Source organism: Xenopus tropicalis, chromosome 7 (genome assembly GCF_000004195.4).
Source record: "Xenopus tropicalis strain Nigerian chromosome 7, UCB_Xtro_10.0, whole genome shotgun sequence".
NCBI lineage: Eukaryota > Metazoa > Chordata > Amphibia > Anura > Pipidae > Xenopus > Xenopus tropicalis.
This window is the reverse complement of record NC_030683.2, coordinates 132,780,745-132,788,918: the sequence shown is the minus strand read 5'-3', so window position 1 is coordinate 132,788,918 and position 8,174 is coordinate 132,780,745.

Genomic DNA, 8,174 nt, shown 5'->3' with positions numbered 1-8,174 from the left:
GTAACAGAACCAGTACATGGACAGATCCAGTTCCCACAGCACCGAGGGGCCCCATTGGCAGAAGTGTTGGCAGCCGGTACCACTGATTGGGCACAATGAGGACCTGGCGCAGGTGGCACTGGGTGAGACTTACTGGCACCAGGTTATACCGGGTCTCACTGCCAGCGCTTGGGTTAACTTTTTACCTCACTGGCACTTTGGGGGGCGATGGGGGGAACCTGAGAGACTGACACTGCCCCCCCCCCCGTGTCTATGTGGTGCCCAGTGTGCCCAACGGGCTATTGCTTCCCAGCCTGAGGGAGTCGCATTGGCACCGACTGTTACACACACTCACTGTATGGTGTGCCCCCTGTATCCCAATATATTCCATTGTATCCAACTGTATCCAATTCTATCCCCTGTATCCCATTCTATCCCATTGTATCCCATTCTATCCCCCTGTATCCCATTCTATCCCATTGTATCCCATTCTATCCCCCTGTATCCCATTCTATCCCACTGTATCTCATTCTATCCCCCTGTATCTCATTCTATCTCACTGTATCCCATTCTATCCCCCTGTATCCAATTCTATCCCCCTGTATCTCATTCTATCCCACTGTATCCCATTCTATCCACCTGTATCCCATTCTTTCCCCCTGTATCTCATTCTATCCCACTGTATCCCATTCTATCCCCCTGTATCCCATTCTATCCCCCTGTATCCCATTCTGTCCCCCTGTATCCCACTATATCCCATTGTATCCCACTGTATCCCATTCTATCCCACCGTATCCCATTCTGTCCCCCTGTATCCCACTATATCCCATTGTATCCCACTGTATCCCATTCTATCCCACCGTATCTCATTCTATCCCACTGTATCCCATTTTATCCCCCTGTATCCCATTTTATCCCACTGTATCCCATTCTATCCCCCTGTATCCCATTCTATCCCCCTGTATCTCATTCTATCCCCCTGTATCCCATTCTATCCCCCTGTATCCCATTCTATCCCACTGTATCCCATTCTATCCCCCTGTATCTCATTCTGTCCCCCTGTATCCCATAATATCCCCCTGTATCCTATTCTATCCCCCTGTATCCCATTCTATCCCCCTGTATCTCATTCTGTCCCCCTGTATCCCATAATATCCCCCTGTATCCCATTCTATCCCCCTGTATCCCATTCTATCCCGCTGTATCCCATTCTATCCCCCTGTATCTCATTCTATCCCCTGTATCCCATTCTATCCCACTGTATCCCATTCTATCCCCCTGTATCCCATTCTATCCCCCTGTATCTCATTCTATCCCCCTGTATCCCATTCTATCCCCCTGTATCCCATTCTGTCCCCCTGTATCTCATTCTATCCCACTGTATCCCATTCTATCCCACCGTATCTCATTCTATCCCACCGTATCCCATTTTATCCCACTGTATCCCATTTTATCCCACTGTATCCCATTCTATCCCCCTGTATCCCATTTTATCCCACTGTATCCCATTTTATCCCACTGTATCCCATTCTATCCCCCTTTATCTCATTCTATCCCCCTGTATCCCATTTTATCCCACTGTATCCCATTCTGTCCCCCTGTATCTCATTCTGTCCCCCTGTATCCCATTCTATCCCCCTGTATCCCATTCTATCCCCCTGTATCTCATTCTATCCCACTGTATCCCATTCTATCCCCCTGTATCCCATTCTATCCCCCTGTATCTCATTCTATCCCCCTGTATCCCATTCTATCCCCCTGTATCCCATTCTGTCCCCCTGTATCCCACTGTATCTCATTCTATCCCACTATATCCCATTGTATCCCACTGTATCCCATTTTATCCCACTGTATCCCATTTTATCCCACTGTATCCCATTCTATCCCCCTGTATCCCATTTTATCCCACCGTATCCCATTATATCCCCCTGTATCTCATTCTATCCCCCTGTATCCCATTCTATCCCCCTGTATCCCATTCTATCCCTCTGTATCCCATTCTATCCCCCTGTATCTCATTCTATCCCACTGTATCCCATTATATCCCCCTGTATCCCATTCTATCCCCCTGTATCTCATTCTATCCCCCTGTATCCCATTCTATCCCCCTGTATCTCATTCTATCCCCCTGTATCCCATTCTATCCCCCTGTATCCCATTCTATCCCCCTGTATCTCATTCTGTCCCCCTGTATCCCATTCTATCCCCCTGTATCCCATTCTATCCCACTGTATCCCATTATATCCCCCTGTATCCCATTATATCCCCCTGTATCCCATTCTATCCCACTGTATCCCATTCTATCCCCCTGTATCTCATTCTATCCCCCTGTATCCCATTCTATCCAACTGTATCCCATTCTATCCCCCTGTATCCCATTCTGTCCCCCTGTATCCCACTGTATCTCATTCTATCCCACTATATCCCATTGTATCCAACTGTATCTCATTCTATCCCCCTGTATCTCATTCTATCCCACTGTATCCCATTTTATCCCCCTGTATCCCATTCTATCCCCCTGTATCCCATTCTATCCCACTGTATCCCATTCTATCCCCCTGTATCCCATTCTGTCCCCCTGTATCTCATTCTATCCCCCTGTATCCCATTCTATCCCTCTGTATCCCATTCTATCCCCCTGTATCCCATTCTATCCCACTGTATCCCATTCTATCCCCCTGTATCCCATTCTGTCCCCCTGTATCTCATTCTATCCCCCTGTATCCCATTTTATCCCACCGTATCCCATTCTATCCCCCTGTATCTCATTCTATCCCCCTGTATCCCATTCTATCCCCCTGTATCCCATTCTATCCCTCTGTATCCCATTCTATCCCACTGTATCCCATTATATCCCCCTGTATCCCATTCTATCCCCCTGTATCTCATTCTATCCCCCTGTATCCCATTCTATCCCCCTGTATCTCATTCTATCCCCCTGTATCCCATTCTATCCCCCTGTATCCCATTCTATCCCCCTGTATCTCATTCTGTCCCCCTGTATCCCATTCTATCCCCCTGTATCTCATTCTATCCCCTGTATCCCATTATATCCCCCTGTATCCCATTCTGTCCCCCTGTATCCCATTCTATCCCCTGTATCCCATTCTATCCCACTGTATCCCATTCTATCCCCCTGTATCTCATTCTATCCCCCTGTATCCCATTCTATCCCACTGTATCCCATTATATCCCCCTGTATCCCATTATATCCCCCTGTATCCCATTCTATCCCACTGTATCCCATTCTATCCCCCTGTATCCCATTCTGTCCCCCTGTATCCCACTGTATCTCATTCTATCCCACTATATCCCATTGTATCCAACTGTATCTCATTCTATCCCCCTGTATCTCATTCTATCCCACTGTATCCCATTTTATCCCCCTGTATCCCATTCTATCCCCCTGTATCCCATTCTATCCCACTGTATCCCATTCTATCCCCCTGTATCCCATTCTGTCCCCCTGTATCCCATTCTATCCCACTGTATCTCATTCTATCCCCCTGTATCTCATTGTATCCCACTGTATCCCATTCTATCCCACTGTATTCCATTCTATCCCACCGTATCTCATTCTGTCCCCCTGTATCCCATTCTATCCCCCTGTATCCCATTCTATCCCACTGTATCTCATTCTATCCCACTATATCCCATTTTATCCCACTGTATCCCATTCTATCCCCCTGTATCTCATTCTATCCCACTGTATCCCATTTTATCCCACTATATCCCATTTTATCCCACTGTATCCCATTCTATCCCCCTGTATCCCATTTTATCCCACTATATCCCATTTTATCCCACTGTATCCCATTCTATCCCCCTGTATCCCATTCTATCCCACTGTATCTCATTCTATCCCACTATATCCCATTTTATCCCACTGTATCCCATTCTATCCCACTATATCCCATTCTATCCCCCTGCATCCCATTCTTTCCCCCTGTATCCCATTCTTTCCCCCTGTATCTCATTCTATCCCACAGTATCTCATTCTATCCCACTGTATCCAACTGTATCTCATTCTATCCCACTATATCCCATTGTTTCCAACTGTACCTCATTCTATTCCACTGTATCTCATTCTATCCCACTATTTCCCATTGTATCCAACTGTATCTCATTCTATCCCATTGTATCCCAGTATATCCCATTCTATTCCCCTGTATCCAGCTCTATCCAACTGTATCCCATTCTATCCCACAGTATCTCATTCTATCCCAGTATATCCTATTCTATTCCCCTGTATCCCATTCAATCCCACCATATCCAACTGTATTTCATTCTATCCAACTGTATCCCTCTGTATCCCATTCTATCTTATTGTATCCAACTGTATCTCATTCATTTCCACTATATCCAATTGTATCATTATATCCCACTGGTTTTCACTCTATCCCATTATATCCTGCTGAGTTCCATTGTATCCAACTGTATCCCGTTCTGTCCCATAGTATCCCATTCTGTCCCAGTATATTCCCACTGTGTCCCATTGTTTCCCAGTCTATTCTCACTGTGTCCCATTGTGTCCCAGTCTATTCTCACTGTGTCCCATTGTGTCCCAGTCTATTCTCACTGTGTCCCATTGTGTCCCAGTCTATTCCCACTGTGTCCCAGTCTATTCCCACTGTGTCCCAGTCTATTCCCACTGTGTCCCATTGTGTCCCAGTCTATTCCCACTGTGTCCCATTGTGTCCCAGTCTATTCCCACTGTGTCCCATTGTGTCCCAGTCTATTCCCACTGTGTCCCATTGTGTCCCAGTCTATTCCCACTGTGTCCCATTGTGTCCCAGTCTATTCCCACTGTGTCCCATCGTGTCCCAGTCTATTCCCACTGTGTCCCATTGTGTCCCAGTCTATTCCCACTGTGCCCCATTATTTCCCAGTATATTCCCACTGTGTCCCATTGTGTCCCAGTCTATTCCCACTGTGTCCCATTGTGTCACCAGTCTATTCCCACTGTGTCCCAGTTCTATTCCCACTGTGTCCCAGTCTATTCCCACTGTGTCCCATTGTGTCCCAGTCTATTCCCACTGTGTCCCATTGTGTCCCAGTCTATTCCCACTGTGTCCCATTGTGTCCCAGTCTATTCCCACTGTGTCCCATTGTGTCCCAGTCTATTCCCACTGTGTCCCATTGTTTCCCAGTATATTCCCACTGTGTCCCATTGTTTCCCAGTCTATTCCCACTGTGTCCCATTGTTTCCCAGTCTATTCCCACTGTGCCCCATTATTTCCCAGTCTATTCCCCACTGTGCCCCATTGTTTCCCCAGTCTATTCCCCACTGTGTCCCATTATTTTCCCAGTCTATTCCCACTGCCTGCCCCCATTATTTCCCAGTATATTCCCACTGTGTCCCATTATTTCCCAGTATATTCCCACTGTGTCCCATTATTTCCCAGTCTATTCCCACTGTGCCCCATTATTTCCCAGTATATTCCCACTGTGTCCCATTATTTCCCAGTATATTCCCACTGTGTCCCATTATTTCCCAGTCTATTCCCACTGTGCCCCATTATTTCCCAGTATATTCCCACTGTGCCCCATTGTTTCCCAGTCTATTCCCACTGTGCCCCATTATTTCCCAGTCTATTCCCACTGTGCCCCATTGTTTCCCAGTCTATTCCCACTGTGTCCCATTATTTCCCAGTATATTCCCACTGTGTCCCAGTATATTCCCACTGTGTCCCATTATTTCCCAGTCTATTCCCACTGTTGCCCATTATTTCCCAGTCTATTCCCACTGTGCCCCATTATTTCCCAGTCTATTCCCACTGTGTCCCATTATTTCCCAGTCTATTCCCACTGTGCCCCATTATTTCCCAGTATATTCCCACTGTGTCCCATTATTTCCCAGTCTATTCCCACTGTGCCCCATTATTTCCCAGTATATTCCCACTGTGTCCCATTATTTCCCAGTCTATTCCCACTGTGCCCCATTATTTCCCAGTATATTCCCACTGTGTCCCATTATTTCCCAGTATATTCCCACTGTGTCCCAGTATATTCCCACTGTGTCCCATTATTTCCCAGTCTATTCCCACTGTGCTCCATTATTTCCCAGTATATTCCCACTGTGTCCCATTATTTCCCAGTATATTCCCACTGTGTCCCAGTATATTCCCACTGTGTCCCATTATTTCCCAGTCTATTCCCACTGTGTCCCATTATTTCCCAGTCTATTCCCACTGTGCCCCATTGTTTCCCAGTCTATTCCCACTGTGTCCCATTATTTCCCAGTCTATTCCCACTGTGCCCCATTGTTTCCCAGTCTATTCCCACTGTGTCCCATTATTTCCCAGTCTATTCCCACTGTGTCCCATTATTTCCCAGTCCTTCAGTTCCACTGTGTCCCATTATTTCCCAGTCTATTCCCACTGGTGTCCCATTATTTCCCAGTCTATTCCCACTGTGTCCCATTATTTCCCAGTCTATTCCCACTGTGTCCATTATTTCCCAGTCTATTCCCACCTGTGCCCCATTGTTTTCCCAGTCATTCCCACTGTGTCCATTATTTCCCAGTCTATTCCCCACTGTGCCCCATTGTTTCCCAGTCTATTCCCCACTGTGTCCCATTATTTCCCAGTCTATTCCCACTGTGTCCCATTATTTCCCAGTCTATTCCCACTGTGTCCCATTATTTCCCAGTCTATCCCACTGTGTCCCATTGTTTCCCAGTCTATTCCCACTGTGCCCCCATTATTTCCCAGTCTATCCCCACTGTGCCCCCATTGTTTCCCAGTCTATTCCCACTGTGCCCCATTATTTCCCAGTCTATTCCCACTGTGCCCCATTATTTCCCAGTCTATTCCCACTGTGCCCCATTGTTTCCCAGTCTATTCCCACTGTGTCCCAGTCTATTCCCACTGTGCCCCATTATTTCCCAGTCTATTCCCACTGTGTCCCATTGTTTCCCAGTCTATTCCCACTGTGCCCCATTATTTCCCAGTCTATTCCCACTGTGCCCATTATTTCCCAGTCTATTCCCACTGTGCCCCATTATTTCCCAGTCTATTCCCACTGTGCCCCATTGTTTCCCAGTCTATTCCCACTGTGTCCCAGTCGTATCCCACTGTGCCCCATTATTTCCAGTATATTCCCACTGTTATGTTCCCATTATTTCCCAGTCTATTTCCCCACTGTGCCCCATTGTTTCCCAGTATATTCCCACTGTGTCCCAGTCTATTCCCACTGTGCCCCATTGTTTCCCAGTCTATTCCCACTGTGTCCCATTATTTCCCAGTCTATTCCCACTGTGCCCCATTATTTCCCAGTCTATTCCCACTGTGCCCCATTATTTCCCAGTCTATTCCCACTGTGCCCCATTGTTTCCCAGTATATTCCCACTGTGTCCCAGTCTATTCCCACTGTGCCCCATTATTTCCCAGTCTATTCCCACTGTGCCCCATTATTTCCCAGTCTATTCCCACTGTGCCCCATTGTTTCCCAGTCTATTCCCACTGCTGCCCCATTGTTTCCCAGTCTATTCCCACTGTGCCCCATTGTTTCCCAGTCTATTCCCACTGTGCCCCATTATTTCCCAGTCTATTCCCACTGTGCCCCATTATTTCCCAGTCTATTCCCACTGTGCCCATTGTTTCCCAGTCTATTCCCACTGTGCCCCATTGTTTCCCAGTTCTATTCCCACTGTGCCCCATTATTTCCCAGTCTATTCCCACTGTGCCCCATTATTTCCCAGTCTATTCCCACTGTGCCCATTGTTTTCCCAGTCTATTCCCACTGTGCCCCATTATTTCCCTGTCTATTCCCACTGTGCCCCATTATTTCCCAGTCTATTCCCACTGTGCCCCATTGTTTCCCCAGTATATTCCACTGTGCCCCATTGGTTTTCCCAGTCTATTCCCACTTGTGCCCCATTGTTTCCCAGTCTATTCCCACTGTGCCCCATTATTTCCCAGTCTATTCCCACTGTGCCCCATTGTTTCCCCAGTCTATTCCCACTGTGTCCCATTATTTCCCAGTATATTCCCCACTGTGTCCATTATTTCCCAGTATATTCCCACTGTGTCCCCATTATTTCCCAGTATATTCCCACTGTGTCCCAGTATATTCCCACTGTGTCCCATTATTTCCAGTATATTCCCACTTGTGTCCCATTATTTCCCAGTCTATTCCCACTGTGCCCCATTGTTTCCCAGTCTATTCCCACTGTGTCCATTATTTCCCAGTCT